Source organism: Neovison vison, chromosome 8, assembly GCF_020171115.1.
Source record: "Neovison vison isolate M4711 chromosome 8, ASM_NN_V1, whole genome shotgun sequence".
Classification (NCBI taxonomy): Eukaryota; Metazoa; Chordata; class Mammalia; order Carnivora; family Mustelidae; genus Neogale; species Neogale vison.
In genome coordinates, this window is record NC_058098.1 from 56,260,996 (window position 1) to 56,276,884 (window position 15,889).

Consider the following 15,889-nt stretch of genomic DNA (forward strand, 5'->3'; position numbering starts at 1 on the left):
GTAGTGGTTGCTAGCAACTGATGAGGAGCAGGATGGAGGTAAAGAATCTGTTGTTTGTGGCATTTGAATGTGCCATACTGAAGAGCCTGAATTTATCTAGGTTCTTAAGATAGTATTAGAAATTATGCCAGCAGCTGTAAAATGGATTATAACCGGGAAAGATTAGAGTCAGGAAGCCCTGTGAAATTTGCCTTGATCAGTTTGCTAGCACTGGAATTAAACTGAGGAGTACATCTGAAAGCAGTTGCAAGAGGAGGGGGGGAACATTTTGGGGTAAAGAAAGGCAAGCGATTTGCTTGCCTAGGAGATTTTGAGTTAAATTTGTCATAGTTTCTCCAAATTCAAGCAAATCATGAGGAAGCCAAGCTAGTATGTCCCATTTAATATAATATGCATCCTATCTGTTTTTAAATAAAGCAAAATATGGGGAGTATATTTTTGAAAGGCACATTTTTAATGCAAAAAGTGAATAAATATTTGGTCAAATAAGGGAAACTTCATCACTCCTAGATACACTTTCATAGAGAAAATGCGAAATTTAAGTAGAAGTTAAAGGAACATCAGAAAAATTTTTCTTATCTGACAAAAATGCTGAGATTGAAGAGGGAGTCAGTGCATGTAACTTGCCACATGCTATTGTGACTAATGTAGGTTTTTTGGTTAATTTTAGTAAGTGAAAGCTGCATTGGATGTTTGTTTAGTAGTCAAGATTACCGTTAGGAATGTATAATATTACCACCCAACATTTCTTAATCTAGGTGTTTACTAAGCAACCCTTTCTAACTGGAAACCCAAGATTTAGGGAATTTTTTTAACCAGGTAAATTTATCATTACACTAAATGGTTTAATCTTAACTGTTTTAAAATACATGTAATTAGGCATTTAAGCCTACCTCTCATTGTTCCTATTTTTAAGATGAATTATTTGAAATTTATAGGGCTTTTTTTAAACCCCTTAAGATACTCTTAAAATTGAACTGTAATAATTATTGAAAACGTTCTCATCTAATTCTGTAAATATTTCTTAGGTGCTCTTGTGTGCAATTGAGACAATGTTGGATTTTAACAACATTACAGAAATAGAGAAATCTTTTGGTATAATAGTTCCAACATTGTGGATGATATAAATTTGCAAATCCTATCCTTAAAACATTGTCTTAACTTACAGCAGTTTCTTCCTGAATGATGAAGATTAGAAGGCCAGAATTAATTTCTAAAATTTGGCTCTGCTAAATTTCTCATCCTTCCAACAGTAAGATAGTCTGGGAGGCAGTATAGTTTATTGGTGACATGAACAAAACAAAGGTAAGGGCCACATCTGATCTATAAACATTTATGTCAGAGGCTAGATGATGCACTCAGAATAGAGGGAAAGCTGCCAGAAGAGCTTCCAGGCCCAGGAAACCATGTATAACCTAGTGCAGCTGATGGTTTCTTGTGTAGTACATAAGATTTACCTGAGCTGCCTGGTAAATAATCCTCTACATGTCTTTGATTCTTAACCTAGAGTGTTAAGTAACTGGTCCAAGGTCACAGAGAGTGACTGTCAGGGCTAGATTTAAATAAGTCCTTAGCTGCTATACTTTTTGGATACTAATTTTGTCAGCCAAATTGATGTTTCTTCCAACACTCATTTTTTTATTGACATCTCAAGAGGACAGTAGATTTCCAACGACTGATAAAAATAGATTCTAAACCATTGGTAAAAGTGTTGAAAGAACAGGCCACTAGAGTCTCCTTCTGTTCTCCAGTTCGTTATCTGGGGAGTGGCCCTGCCTGTTGCGCCAACTTTTTCTAGCCCTACTTTGCTCCTTACTCGCTGCTCTCCTGTCCCACTGGCCTTTCAATGGCTCAGACGCTCCAGTCTCTCTCCTACCTCAGGGCCTTTGTGCATGTTGCTCCCTCGTGAAATTCTCATTCCCCATTCTTCCACATAGCAAGATAGATTTTTTTAATTCTTTACACCTAAACCTAAATGTCATCTCCTCAGAGAGACCATGCTATTTAAAGGAGAGTTTCCTCATAGTATTCTCTATCTCTGCCCTGCCTTTGTTTCCTTCATAGTCTTTATTACAAAAACTTGCATATATTTTGAGTCTTTGGGTTTTGAGAAACTCTTTGGTTCTTGAGAAACTCTGAGAACAGAGACCATGTCTGTTTTGTTTGATTTTTATCCTCAGTGCCTAGCAGAGTGCTTAACACAGAGTAGATAAAGATTTGTTAAATGAGTGAGTGAAGGAACAATCCACTTTATTTCTCCAATTTACTGACAGAAAAAATGACAACCTTATTGCATTTCCTTCTAAAATCTAGATTGCTCTAACTGTTTATATAATCTATTAAGTTATTTTATAACATGAGAGAAGGTAAGGTTAATTTGACATGAATTGTTCTTGGTGAGCCCTTGCTAGTTCCCGGAGATTATCACCTTCCTTTCTAAATTCTCATAGGCCCTACATTTAATAATCCCTGCCAGAATGTTGCCCAGAAACTTGCCCAAGTTTCATTGGTCTGAAGTTTGTGGAACCATCTGTTTCTTCTCTTTTAAAGACAGAGATTGCCTTTCTCTGGTCTTCCAGTAGTACACCTGTTTTCCTCAACATCTCTAAGGACCCAGCCTTCAGAGACCTTTTTTGGAGATTCTTAGTTCTCTGGGAAAAAAATTAACGTAGGCCAAGCTATTTGAACATATTTATAGCATCTGTGTTTTTCTCTAGAATCTCTTCACGCATTTGGACCATGGATGCCTTCTTGCCAGCATTTGTTCTGCCTTTTTCAGAAAGGGCAAAGTGTAATAGGAATCAGATAACTGAGCTTTCCCATCATCCATTAACATGCTGTCACTGCCAGTTTCTTCATTTATCAGCTACTTACCTAAAACGATGTGTGTGTTACGTTTAAATCAAAACACTTCCCTAGTAGTAGATTGGATACCTTTTCCAATGCATTTGGATCATTTTTAAGTCTGCCATAGCTATGTAGCAAAGGCTGGTGACTATAAAAATAGTTCCTCTTGAAAAGCTTGCCCTTTAAGACGAAGCCCACCACAGTAGTAATGCTAAAAGTACAACTAGGTATTTAAAGGAAGGCAGAGGAGGATCTTTCATTAAAAGGAGAAAACTGGAAATACACCAAATCTGAAACTTGAAAAAGTTGTTTCCGAGTATAATACAAATAGAGATACAGAAGATGTAGATTGTGTTTTCTGCCTGAATATTCAGAATACAGGGCCCTCTGAGAGATAATACCAAATAGACACAGCTCTACTTCCGCCCTCCATTTGTATCTCTAATCTTGTTTTCATACATAGTGTCTAAATCATCTTCCTCCTGCATATGTTGAGATTTTTTTAAAGCATGCTTCTCCCCACCCCTCCAGCTTTGGGGGTAGCTTCTAGTGAGTTCTAATACAAAGAAGATATATACATAATATAAGTACAAAAAAGTGTTTTATACTAACACCTTAAAGCTATTTAGAACTCCACTCAAGCCACAAAAGAATGCTGCTTTGGAAATGGAGAAACATTACAAGTATGGTGTGATGTTTTCACATGGATTGTGGTTATAGTCTCAGTTCACTGAACCAAAACCCTAATGGACTGATGCAGGGTCACTAGTCCTTCAGTCCTTGTGAACCGAGTGAAGAGATTCAAGGGGACTCAGAAGTTCATGTTGGAATGGAAGAAATGCCGAGTCTGTGTTCTTTCTTGGTTTGGGCACAAAGCTACCATCCAGGTAGCTTTGAAAAAGAGCTAAGAAAATAACTAACCTCATGGCCTTGCTGTGGCAAATGGGGAAAGCACCAGGACAGATGAATGCTGGAAACATGAAGGCAGCAGTCATGGAGTTGGAGGTAACTATATGTGAAAATACAGACCCTGGTTACATGGTACTGAAAATCATTTTAAAAAAGGAAAAGGTAGGGGCACCTGAGTGGCTCAGAAGGTTAAGCGTATGCCTTTGGCTTAAGTCATGATCCTGGGGTCCTGGGATGGCGCTGTGTTGGGCTCCCTGTTCAGCAAGGAGCCTGCTCCTTTTGCCCCTCCCCTCTGCTTGTGAGCTCACTCTCAAATAAAGAAGAAGAAGGAAAACAGTGCCTTTGGAACCTTGTATGAGATGTGATGAGACTCTAGGGAGTTGGTATTTGGTGGGGTTGGAAAGACTAACATTCAGGTTCAGGAGCCTCCTCTCATGTCTTGGTCAAGTCAGTTTCTCTTGGCCTTTGCTACTTCTTGTCATGAGACACTGTGGCCTTCTTGAAAGAAGTTCTTTACATAGCATCCTTCTAAAGAATTCACATTTATTTCATAGCTGTGTAGCTGTTGTCAGATTACTTGGGGTGTGCCTCTGCTCAACTACATACTACTAAACAGGTAAGCATCTTGACTTCTTAGGCGTGGCTGCTTCATCTACCTTATCCACTGCCTTATCGTGGTGTGGAAATACTATGTTGAATGGTCCTTGAGAAGTGTGCATTATAGTGGCTGGCATGTAGTAAGTGCTCAGTAAATGTTGTGATTGTTTCCTTTACCCATATATCCATCATTATTATTCCATTAGTACAAATACAGAACTGAAATCCAGAGTGCTGTCTCAAAATTGGTATTTTTTCTGAAGTCTTGGCCAAAATGTAGATTCAGCCAGTAGTAGTTCTATATACTGCTAGTTTAATGTGGGGTTTTATTGAAGGACATAGTCTAAATGTTGAAACATCTCTAAATCTTCCTGGGGAAGAAAATCTATAAAACTTCTTGCACGGAAAATTACTGGGAAGCAGATAGAATAAAGCCAGCCATAATTCTATTCAGATTTTATTTCAATGCTCATAAGATGTTCCAGTCTTCCATAAAGCAAAAGAATTTATCCTTGGGTTTAATAGAAGTATAGTTATAAATTTAGTTCATGTTTTTACATTCTGGTAGAAATGTGGCAGTACACATAGAAAAGTTCCATTAATTCTTTTTCTCCAAATGTACCATTCCGTGTTATAATCTTGGCTGAAACCATAGGACCTGGACACACACACAGGGCATGGGGCATGACTGCCTAATGCCCTAAGACATGTTGCACCTGTCTTGTACCACCAATACAAATGATCATAATTGGGTCATCCCGTGGGAAATCCACATGGTCATCAGTTGCTGCCTGGGGATTTGAAAACGAATGTGGTGCCTTTCATGATTGAGATTTCTGGAAATCTCAAATTCCCTAGTGTCCCCTTTCATCTAAGTAGTTTGACAGCTCCCCCATTTTATACATGGAATCATTGCTGGCTGTTAGTGTGACCTTCTTGAGGGCGAAGACGTTTTTTCCTGGTTATATGCCTAGTGCCTCGCTCACTACTTGGCTCATGACATACGTTCAGTAAATATTTGTTCAAAGAATGAATTAATTTTCAAAAACAATTTAAGTATGTATTGTGCATACATTTTAAATGTATAAAATGTAGTCTTTTGCCCTAAAATTTTATTATCTTCCATTTGAAGGAACTGAAGAGCAAGATGGCATTGTGTAAATGCTCATTTTACCTTGCCTTATGTCAAAAACATGAATAAAAAGTCATTGTGCTTTATTCTAACCTTATGACTTAATTAGCTGAGTGCCTCATAGTAAAAAGTCTCTCATTTTGTTAACTTTGAAATTGAGACTCAACTTTCCAGGCCTTATTGTATCATTCTGCTCATGCCCCCTTTAAACCATAAAAAGACTAGGGTGCCCGGGTGGCACAGTTGGTTAAGCATCTGACTCTTGGCTTCAGCTCAAGTCGTGATTTCAGGGTCTTGAGATCAAGCCCTGTGTTGGGCTCCGCATTCAGCACGGAATCTGCTTGCAACTCTCTCTTTCCTTCTCCCCCTTACCCTTGCTCTCTCTTTCTGTCTCTGTCTGTCTCAAATGAACAAGTAAATCTTAAACAAAAATCCATAAAGAGACTGCATTCACATTTTCTGATTCTCAAAATGCTAGCGGTTTAGAAGACACCACTTTTGCTTTGAAGTTGAAGTGCCCACCCGTTTGTTGGGATGTGGGGCCTCCTGTGACCTATAGTGCAGCTGTAAAAGGAGGGAAGTGCTTTTACCTCATTACCAAGGTTTTTCCCAAAAAAGAGACCAGAGACAGTGCAACATAGGTGAAGGACTGCGTAGCTGTCACTCCTGCATGTTCCTGGGTATCCCCGATGGCCATCCAGAGTGGTGCTTTTGTTCTCTGAAGGCAAGATGCTTAGAATCTTTTCCTTGGGACCCACACTGGAGCAGTTTCTAATGGAGTGTTCTGAAATCTATATTACACATTTGAGGAACACCGTAATTCAGATCCAGCCAAGGAAAGTGGTATTTTGACTTCCAGTGTCTGTCTTGCGCTTGCATCATGGCCTGGGAAGCAGCATGTGTGCTCTTTAAAGCAGGGGCACAAACTTCTCCCAAGCCTGTCAGCAGGGGAAGGAAGTTCAACGTGAATGGAGGGTATTCCAAAACAGACTGCTTGGACTACAATTCTTAGAATCAAAGCTCAAATCCACCTTAAATCATTGGATTCTTCTTTGAGCGCAAGAAAGCTAATACCACGGGGGGTTTTGTTGTTGTGTTTGTTGTTGTTTTTAAATACAATCAAACCAGAAAAATTCTGAAGAAAGAATAGTCCCAATCTCTTGAGTGATTCTAGTTCTTTTAGGTAAAAAAACTTTATAGTGTTTGATCCTGATAACTTTATTCTATGATTGAATGAAAGGATAACAATGAGTGACCCAAGATACACTTAATTTCAGTTTTTTGGTTAAATATGTTAAGTGACTAAAAACACCAAAAACTTGGAAAAAAAGAATCTCTCTCTACTTAGGAGGTCTCTCTGTCCAATAAATGACTTCTTTAAGAAAGGACATGGCCCAACCCTTACAAAAGCTCTGCTGTAGTCCCCATCAGATGTCCAGGCAAGGCAATTCTGGGACTTTTATCTGTGCTATGTTCTCTTTTCTCTTTCTGGAATTAACTACAACCATGTGCCTCCTCTAACTGATGCATGCCTCAGGTCACTTGAGCCCATTTGCCTAAAGTCCTAGGTTCAGTTTAGGGCAGTAGTGCCCAAACTTTTTGGTCTCAAGACTCCATTACACTCGGGACGCCTGGGTGGCTCAGTTGGTTGGACGACTGCCTTCGGCTCAGGGCGTGATCCTGGAGTCCCGGGATCGAGTCCCACATCAGGCTCCCAGCTCCATGGGGAGTCTGCTTCGCTCTCTGACCTTCTCCTCGCTCATGCTCTCTCTCACTGTCTCTCTCTCTCTCTCAAATAAATAAATAAAAAATCTTTAAAAAAAAAAAAAAAAAGACTCCATTACACTCTATGATAAGGTATTGACAACTGCCCCAAACCTTTTGTTTGTTGATTTATCAATACTTACTATTTCGGAATTAAGACAAATTAAAATACATTTGTTATTTTTAAAAATAATAAACCCATAATAGCTCAACACAAATATTTTTTGGAAAAGTGAATCTGTTTTGTAGAAATTTAGTGAGAAGAGCAACATTATCATAATTTTTTAAAGTCTCTTCAATATCTGGCTTAATAGAGACAGCCAGCTACCCTTCTCTGCCTCTGCACTCAATCTTTTGCAATATATTGCTTTGGTTAAAACATATGAAGGAAATCTGGCCTCACGTAGATATGTCGTTGGGAAAGGAGAGGAGGAATCAAATAATGGATATTCTTCCATTTCATTTTCTTCAGTATCTTTGGACATAGATGCCACAGAGCAGGATTGAAAGAGTGAGTCTTCTTGTTTCTTTGTTTTCAAGCCACTGATTCATCGTTAAAGATAATAAAAATAACTTCTGAATTTTATTTTTGAATAAAATAAGGATGTCTAAATAAACTTTTTATTTATTTATTTTTAAGATTTTATTTATTTGACATAGAGAGATCACAAGTAGGCAGAGAGGCAGGCAGAGATGAAGTGCGGGGTGGGGTCAGGCTCGCTGCTGAGCAGAGAGCCCTATGCGGGGCTCAATCCCAGGACCCTGAGATCATAACCTGAACCAAAGGCAGAGGCTTAACCCACTGAGCCACCTAAGCACCCCTAAAGAAAAGTTTTAGATGCAATTTTTAAAATTTGAAAAGTTTCTGAAAAAAAAAATTATTGCAAAAATAACAGTAAAGTATACTCATTTCTTGCTGAGTTTCCAAAGAATGGCTGGAAAACTTTGGGATTTCAAAACAATGCACTAGACAATGATGAGGTTATAGAAATTATAACAGGTATAAGGAAAGATAGTAAGAGCGTAGTCCAGGTATTGCAAACAAGCTGGGTTAATGTCTGAAAATACACATATTTATACTCTCAACCTACCACCTCCGAAAGTTCCAGAAAACACAAAACACACATTCCATTAGTTGCCAGAGCAATGTCATTATATACCACATGTCCTGTGGAAAACTCCACTACATACTCATGAGAGAAAGAATGTGAAAAGAGTAAATAATGTCCTAATATTAGTACGAAATAGTTTTGACTCCCCAGGTCCCTTGAAAAGGACTTAGAACCGCAGGAGCCCCCACACTACACTCTAGGGAGCCAACAGTTTTGAGTGAGTTTAAATTATCTTAAATATGCCAAGTGGGGTAGGGGGGTGGGGACTATGCTGCCTTTGCCTTGTTTGATATACCTTTTAGAATCTTAAATTGGATCACAGCAGGTGTTGATGCTTTGAGTAAAATGACTGCTGGCTCTCGAGGTTAAGAGTTCAAGAGCAGTGGATTCTAACTTGGATCCAGTAACTCCTTCCACCTGCGGTTATGACTCTGGGAGCCCATTCATTCAGTTGCTAGAAATCGCTGTTTTGCTGGTTGGTACATGAATGAACTTAAGTTCCCATATGTCACTCCTCCAGATCCTTCCACAAGCACTGATTTTCCTTCAGATAGGAAATGGTGGCAGCCAAAAGTGCGTGTGGCTGGAATTTAACTGCTCTGCCTTTTGGACACACCTTTTAAAGAAAAGTTTCCTTTGGTTCAATACAAAATAGAGGAGAACATACCGAGCACCTAGTACTACCTGGGCACTTCAGGGAATAAAAAAAGTACATATCCCTACTCCTCAGTTATTAATTTTGGCAAAGACTTCTGTACAAAACAAAGGATTTAAGAAAATGTATGGTTAAATGTTGCCTCAAATGTAGGTTATGAGCAGTGAGAACAGAGGCAGGGTGGGGCCTGTTTCAGGCAATTCGTGATTTGGACAAAGGCACTGAAGCTAGAAGCTGTGAACTAGAAGCTGAAGCCCAGCCTGAGGGACTGGAGGTCAGTGAGACTATAAATCTTTGCACACAGCCACATCCAGCACTGGAGAGGTGAAGGGAAAGGGCCGGAGCTGCTTCTTTGCCGTCCTACCCTCAAACTGCCTTCAGTTAAACAAGAATAGAAAGAGAACTGAGAAACGGGGGAGGCAGCACAGGGAGGTGGGAAGGAGACTCCAGAGTGAGTTATAGTCAGCCAAAAAAGATAGTCAAAATGAAAATGACCAAAAGTATAAGGGTACCGTGGTCCTGTGGTAGACGAGATGTACCAGCTAGATCCCTGTCCTAGAAGGAAGCTGCTGCCCGTATAGGGGCAGCCTGGGCAGTAGTCAGCTTCCCGGGGGTCAGCTCCTTCAGCGTGGGCCTCAGCTGTAAGGAGCCGCCATACTCGAGGCCATGTCCTTCCAATCAGTAACTGAGAGGCAGGAATGTAAAGGCACAGGCAGATATTTTTTTTTTCCAATTTATTTATTCTCAGAAAAACAGTATTCATTATTTTTTCACCACACCCAGTGCTCCATGCAAGCCGTGCCCTCTATAATACCCACCACCTGGTACCCCAACCTCCCACCCCTCCGCCACTTCAAACCCCTCAGATTGTTTTTCAGAGTCCATAGTCTCTCATGGTTCACCACCCCTTCCAATTTACCCAAAAGCACATACCCTCCCCAATGTCCATAACCCTACCCCCCTATTTTTTTTTTAATAATTTCTTTAAGTAAACCAAAAAAAAAAAACAAAAAACAAAAACAAAAAAAAACTGGGGGGACCTGGCTGGCTCAGTTGTGGAGCAGGCCACTTTTGATCTCAGCGTCATGAGTTCAAGCTCCACACTGGGTGTAGAGTTTACTTTAAGAAAAACAAAAACAAAACCAAACAAAAATGGCAAAGCTATTTTAGACAACTCTGTGGGATGGCATTCACTTGCTTCAGAGCTCCCTGCTGCATTGTCTCCCTTTGTCCCATCCTTTCTCTATTCCCTTCACAGATGTGGATCCCTAAGAGTATCTTGCACCCCAAGTCCTGCCTCAGTATCTGATTCTGAGAAATCTAACCCTTAACATTCTCTCATTCGGAGCTGGATACCTATATGTGTGTGTGTGTGTGTGTGTGTGTGTGTGTGTGTGTGTGTTTATGTATATGCGTATATGCTTATGGATACATGTCATATTTTTTTCCTCCATTCAGTAGTACACCATATTTTCATAGTGCTCCATATTTTTCCTCCACTCACTAGTACACCATCCACCAGTTATCAGCAAATTGTGTTTTCAACCTGTTGGCTTATCTATTCTAAATATAGCTATTATTTTCCTCTAATGAAAAATCTCTGGTGCCAAAACAAAATTTATACTGGCAAAGTTTTTAATTTTTCCCATTTGTCCCAATGTAATTTTTGCCCATTTTTGAAGTATCCTCAATACACATCATTTGTTCAGAAGAACAAGGCAAGACATAAACAGATGCAGTCAACTAACTTACTGATCACTGTGGACATTCGCTGCCACTTGCATATATCACAATGTGAATGGCGGCAACAGGCTCTCAAGCCTGATCGGGAGATGGGGTGCTGTTGGCTTAAAAAGGGACCCACAGGGCAGATACTAGGCTTCAGATCCCTGCAGCCAGCACCACTGTTTTGGCCTCAGCAGTGCTAATCATAAATATAAGTAGTGCTTGGTAAGAATGGAAAATATTCCATTTGAAACCTCAAAACTATTCTGTGTGGAAGGTTGAAAGCTACTTTCTCAACAGACACACTCTGTCCTTCCATGTCGTGTGCAGACGACCTGGCTGGATTGCACTGGATCCGTTTGCAGGGAACTCAGACCAGGTCAAGCTTTTTCTGAAAGACCTTCCATTAAATCAATCAGGAGTTGGACCAGAGAGTCCCTGAGCCTGTGCTGTGTTGCCACATGGGTTATTTTGGGTGCCAAGAAGTAGATCAAAATGGTGATGTGTTTTATTTTAGGCAAGGCTTTTTGTATAAAATAACAAGCAAATGCAACACCCTAAAATTCATCCCAAGAAACAAGCATTATCTTCCATGGAATCTCAGGTTGGGGAACAGCCCTAAGCTTGACTGTGTGGCAGGCAGTGCCCAATGCTCTTCCCGCCTCTCCTCTACTTGCCCTGGCCTGGTTACTCAGGCCTGCCTTTCCCCCAGCCTGCCCTCTCACCTCAGCTGCCAGGCATCACTTCTGCAGACCGCTGCCCTACTGACGGCCCAGGCAATGAATGCAATCCAGATCCCTTGGGCTGACACACCAGGGCCTCTTGTGGTCTGACCACTCACCACCTTCCCACCACCTCCTCTGGCTGCTCTCCCCAACAAGGCGCTTGGCGCCCCAGCCACTCTGGGATTCTCACAGCCCTGAACACCACTCACTTCTCCGCCCTGTCTCCGTGCCTACTGTTCTTTTTCCTTACCCTGCCCTTCCTTCTGTCCATTCAGCCCCACCTGCCTGGCAAAGCACTGCTCAAGCCCCAGGCCCCATATCCACACTCCTCTGTTTTCTCTGACACCTCCCACCCCCTCCAGCTTCCCTTTGTCTTCTGGTTGTTCCTCCATTACTGGAACAGATTTTTGCATGAGAGCCCACACTGATTTTTCATTCCAGACACTTCAGCCAGTGGTGAATGCCTGAAGAGCAAGAACGGGACCTAGGTCACCTGTGTGTCACCAGCCCCGTCTCAGTGCCTGACACATACGTGTCAGCCTGGAGGAAGTTGAATGACTGGCTTCCCTGCCCCACCCCCATGCACGTGCTCCATCCCTACTGAAGGAACTTGTTTTTGTCCTGTTTTGTTTACTTATTTTGATGTCTTTTCTTGTGGCCAAAGCATCCCCAACAAATGGGAGAAGTCTAAAGAGTGATTTCCGGACATATCTTGTGCCAGCTGTGACGTTCAACATCTATAAGCAAGTAGTACGACTTCCCTGAAATAAGGATAGAGCCCCTACTAACAGGCAATCCTCTGCCTTTCCTTTCTAAACCATTCACAGCAATTTCAGGAGAGAGGAGACATGGGGAGGGACAAGTGGGTCTCTCAATGCCCCAAGTCACAACATGTGGGGAGGAGACAGTCTAAATGTCAGTACCCCCGACCCAGTTCCTATGTTGGAATCTAACGGGCATAGGTGACGGTATTCAGAGACGGGGTCTTTAGGAGGAGTGCAAGTCGTGAGAGTAGGGTCCTCATACACAGGGTTAGTACCTTATAAAAGAGGCTCCAGAGAGCCTCCTGGCAGCCTCTGTCCATCTTGTGGGGAAGTCCGTGACCCAGAAGACCACCCTCACCCAGCCGTGCTTGGACCCTGATCTGACTCCCAGGCTCCGACAGTGAGCATAGTGTCTGCTGCTTGTAAGTCACCCAGTCTGTGGTATGTTGTTAGAGCAGCCTGAATGGACCAAATCGGGGGCCACCTGCTCATCGGCCTGGCTCAGTGTGAGTCCCGAGGGTGGTAAAGGGATGACCTCAGCTCTTCGCCCAGCTAAAGCATGTTTGAGAGTATCCATGTGGGACATGAGGTGGGTAGAGTTTCCCTCCCGTGCAGGTGTCACAGGTATGACAGATGTCTGACTATTGTCCGGGGGTTGGGGTGGGGGGCTGCAGGGGAGGCCTTCCACTAGGACCAGGAAACACAAGAGGTTCGGGGAAATGTGTCTGAGAAGCTCATCTGGCACCAATGTATTCGTTGTCAGCCAATGAGATTGTTAATTCATACCGCAAGGGCCTGTTACTGAAAACCTCATGGTGAAATTGCCTTCCCAAACAGAAAAAGGAGCTTTGCGCAACTCTTGGGGAAGACCATGTCCTCATGTGTGAGTCCCTGACACCCCTTCTCCTCAGCACTTGGCATCTGTTTCCTGAGGCCCTGTGCCACTGTGCTTTGCCCCCTGGGTTTCAACTAGGATGTGACCTCCTTGACTGCAAGGTCTTCACTGTCCATCTGGTGCCGGGTGCACAGTCGCTGCTCATTAGATGAGCATCTAGTTGGTTGGGAAGACAGAATCAGCTGACTTCCCCCCATTCGGGAACATGCAGAGTTCAGCAAGAGCTGCCCTTCCTTCATCGCTCCACACCAGACATACATTTTATCTGTCCTTATCCGCAACACAACCCTCTAAGCCAAGTGCTCTTATCCTAATTTACATATGTGCATACCAAGGCTTGGGGAAGTGAGGCAGCTGTCTGAGGTCACAGAGCTAGAAATTGGTGAAGCTGAAACTTCATGAAGAATTTGCACTGCTGGTATTGCCTGAGAAAGACCCTACCTGACCACCTTTCTGCCCCCGCAGGTGGTAGCTGGAAACTCTGAGCAGAATACAAACGATTCCCAACTAAAGTAAAAGACAACTATCTGAAGGCACTGTGAGTGAACAGAAGCAGGCAGATGGTGGCGGGAGGCCACACCTGTGGGAGGGGAGTTGTGTGGAATGACGTTCCATTTCCACAGCTTCCAGATGAGGGCCAGGCAGTCAGCATGGCCTATGGGGCGCTGGGGGTGCTGGGAGATGACGTGCTGTCCTTCCAGGGACATGAGAGCCTGGGGGCAGGGGAAGCACACATGCTGGGGGAGGCTCCCCACACTCTGCCTGCCTCCGTCTCTGCCAACCCCTATATCACAGGTGCGTGGAGCAAAGCCACAGCAGCCCTGCAGAAGACAGAGGAGCTCAGCTGAGCTCGGAAGTGCTGAACAAGGAAGCGTCCGTTGCAGTTGGACTCCAACAAAGATACATGCCCTCTTTAAAAGAGAAAAAGAAGAATGGAAGGAAGAATTTTTTTTGAAAGAAAAAGAAAAGAAATAAGACTCATCAGGATAAAATAACATAAACCAGAGTCTCCATAATTTCCCCTTCATAATGTCCAGGAATCTAAAGGTACCCAACATACCAACAACCAAGAATATAGAACACATTCTCAAGAGAAAAAATTATTAATAGCAACCCCCCCCCAAAAAAAACCAAAACAAACAAACAAACAAAAAGCCAGAAAACAAAAAAAACGGAGCTGAACTGGATGTGGAATTAGCAGAAAAGAACTTTAAAGCAGTTATCGGAAGCTATCTTCAATGAAGTAAAAGAAAGTATGCTCACAAGGAATCAAGACAGGAAATTTCAGCATGTAGATAAAAACAAAAATAGGTAACTCCTTGATCTGGACTTAGAAAATCTACTGGATAAATTTAACAGCAGAATGGAGACAGAGGGAGAAGTGAGAGAACCTGAAGATAGATCATTAGAAATTATCCAGTAGGAAACCCAGAGTTGTTTTTTCTAATTCTTTTTTTTTTTTAAGATTTTATTTATTTGATAGAGAGAGATTACAAGTAGGCAGAGAGGCAGGCAGAGAGAGGAGGAAGCAGGCTCCCTGCTGAGCAGAGAGCCTGATGTAGGGCTCAATCCCAGGACCTTGGGATCATGACCTGAGCCAAAGGCAGAGGATTTAACCCACTGAGCCACCCAGGCACTCCATGTTGTTTTTTTGAAAGATTGACAGCATAAAGGGAGCCTCAGAGATCTCTCAGATAATATCAGCCTAAAATAGGTGTCATTGAAATTCCAAAAGGACACAAGAGAGAAAATAGGGCAGGGGGAAACAAAAATAAACCAATTGGTAGAAATGATGACTGAAGATTTCCCAAATTTGTTGAAAACATAAATATATACCTTCAGAGTATTCAGAGAAACCAAGGGGGCTATATACTAAAGCGTATTATGGTCAAACTATCAGAAGCCAAATATAAAGGACAAACGTTGCAGAAGGAACAAGAAAAGAACAACATTTACATACAGGGAACAACATTTCAGTGAGGAGCTGACTTCTCATTAGAAACTGTGACGGCCAGGAGAGGAGAACAAGAGTTTCGAAGGGTGAAAAGGAAATCTGTCAGCCCAAAACTTTCTATCGGGCAAAAATCTCCCTCATGAATGAAGGCAACATAAGGCCGTTCGCAATGAAAGAAAACTAAGAGATTTTGGCCCCAGCACAAAGCAATGCTAAAGGCAGTTTTGATATGTTTTGTTTTGTTTTGTTTTGTTTTAGGCAGAAGGAAATGATATCAGAATGAAACTCAAATCATCAGAAAGGAATGAAGCAGAAAGAGTAGCTAGGCGGCCTGAGAGCTTGCTTCCTCTGGGGGCCCAAACTGGCCTCAAGTCAGAGACCAGACTGCCAGCTTCCCAAATGGCCAACCTCTATCTGTTAAAATTAAATGCCACTTAGGATAGAATAAAAACAAATCGGGTACCCAGGAATAAATCTAACCAAAATTGCTCAAGGAAAACAGAAACCACTGCTAGGGAGAAAAGGAAGGAGCGGACGAGGCCGTTGGAGCAAGTTTGGAGGAACCCCTTGGCAGAGCCTACATGGGCTCTGTGCCCCAGGGTTGAGTCAGGGGCCAGGTAGAAAACGTTGGCCCCTCCAGCCGCTCTCCAGCTCTCAAGTTTATGTTACCCGTCCAGCCACCTGGAGACTGTCCAAGTGCTCTCCTGCTACATACATGCTCTAATTTCTAGGCGGTTAGCCCACCCCAAGACAATTAACCATAACCATAACCACAATCATGACTTACTGCACACAGTAGCTGCCAGGGCT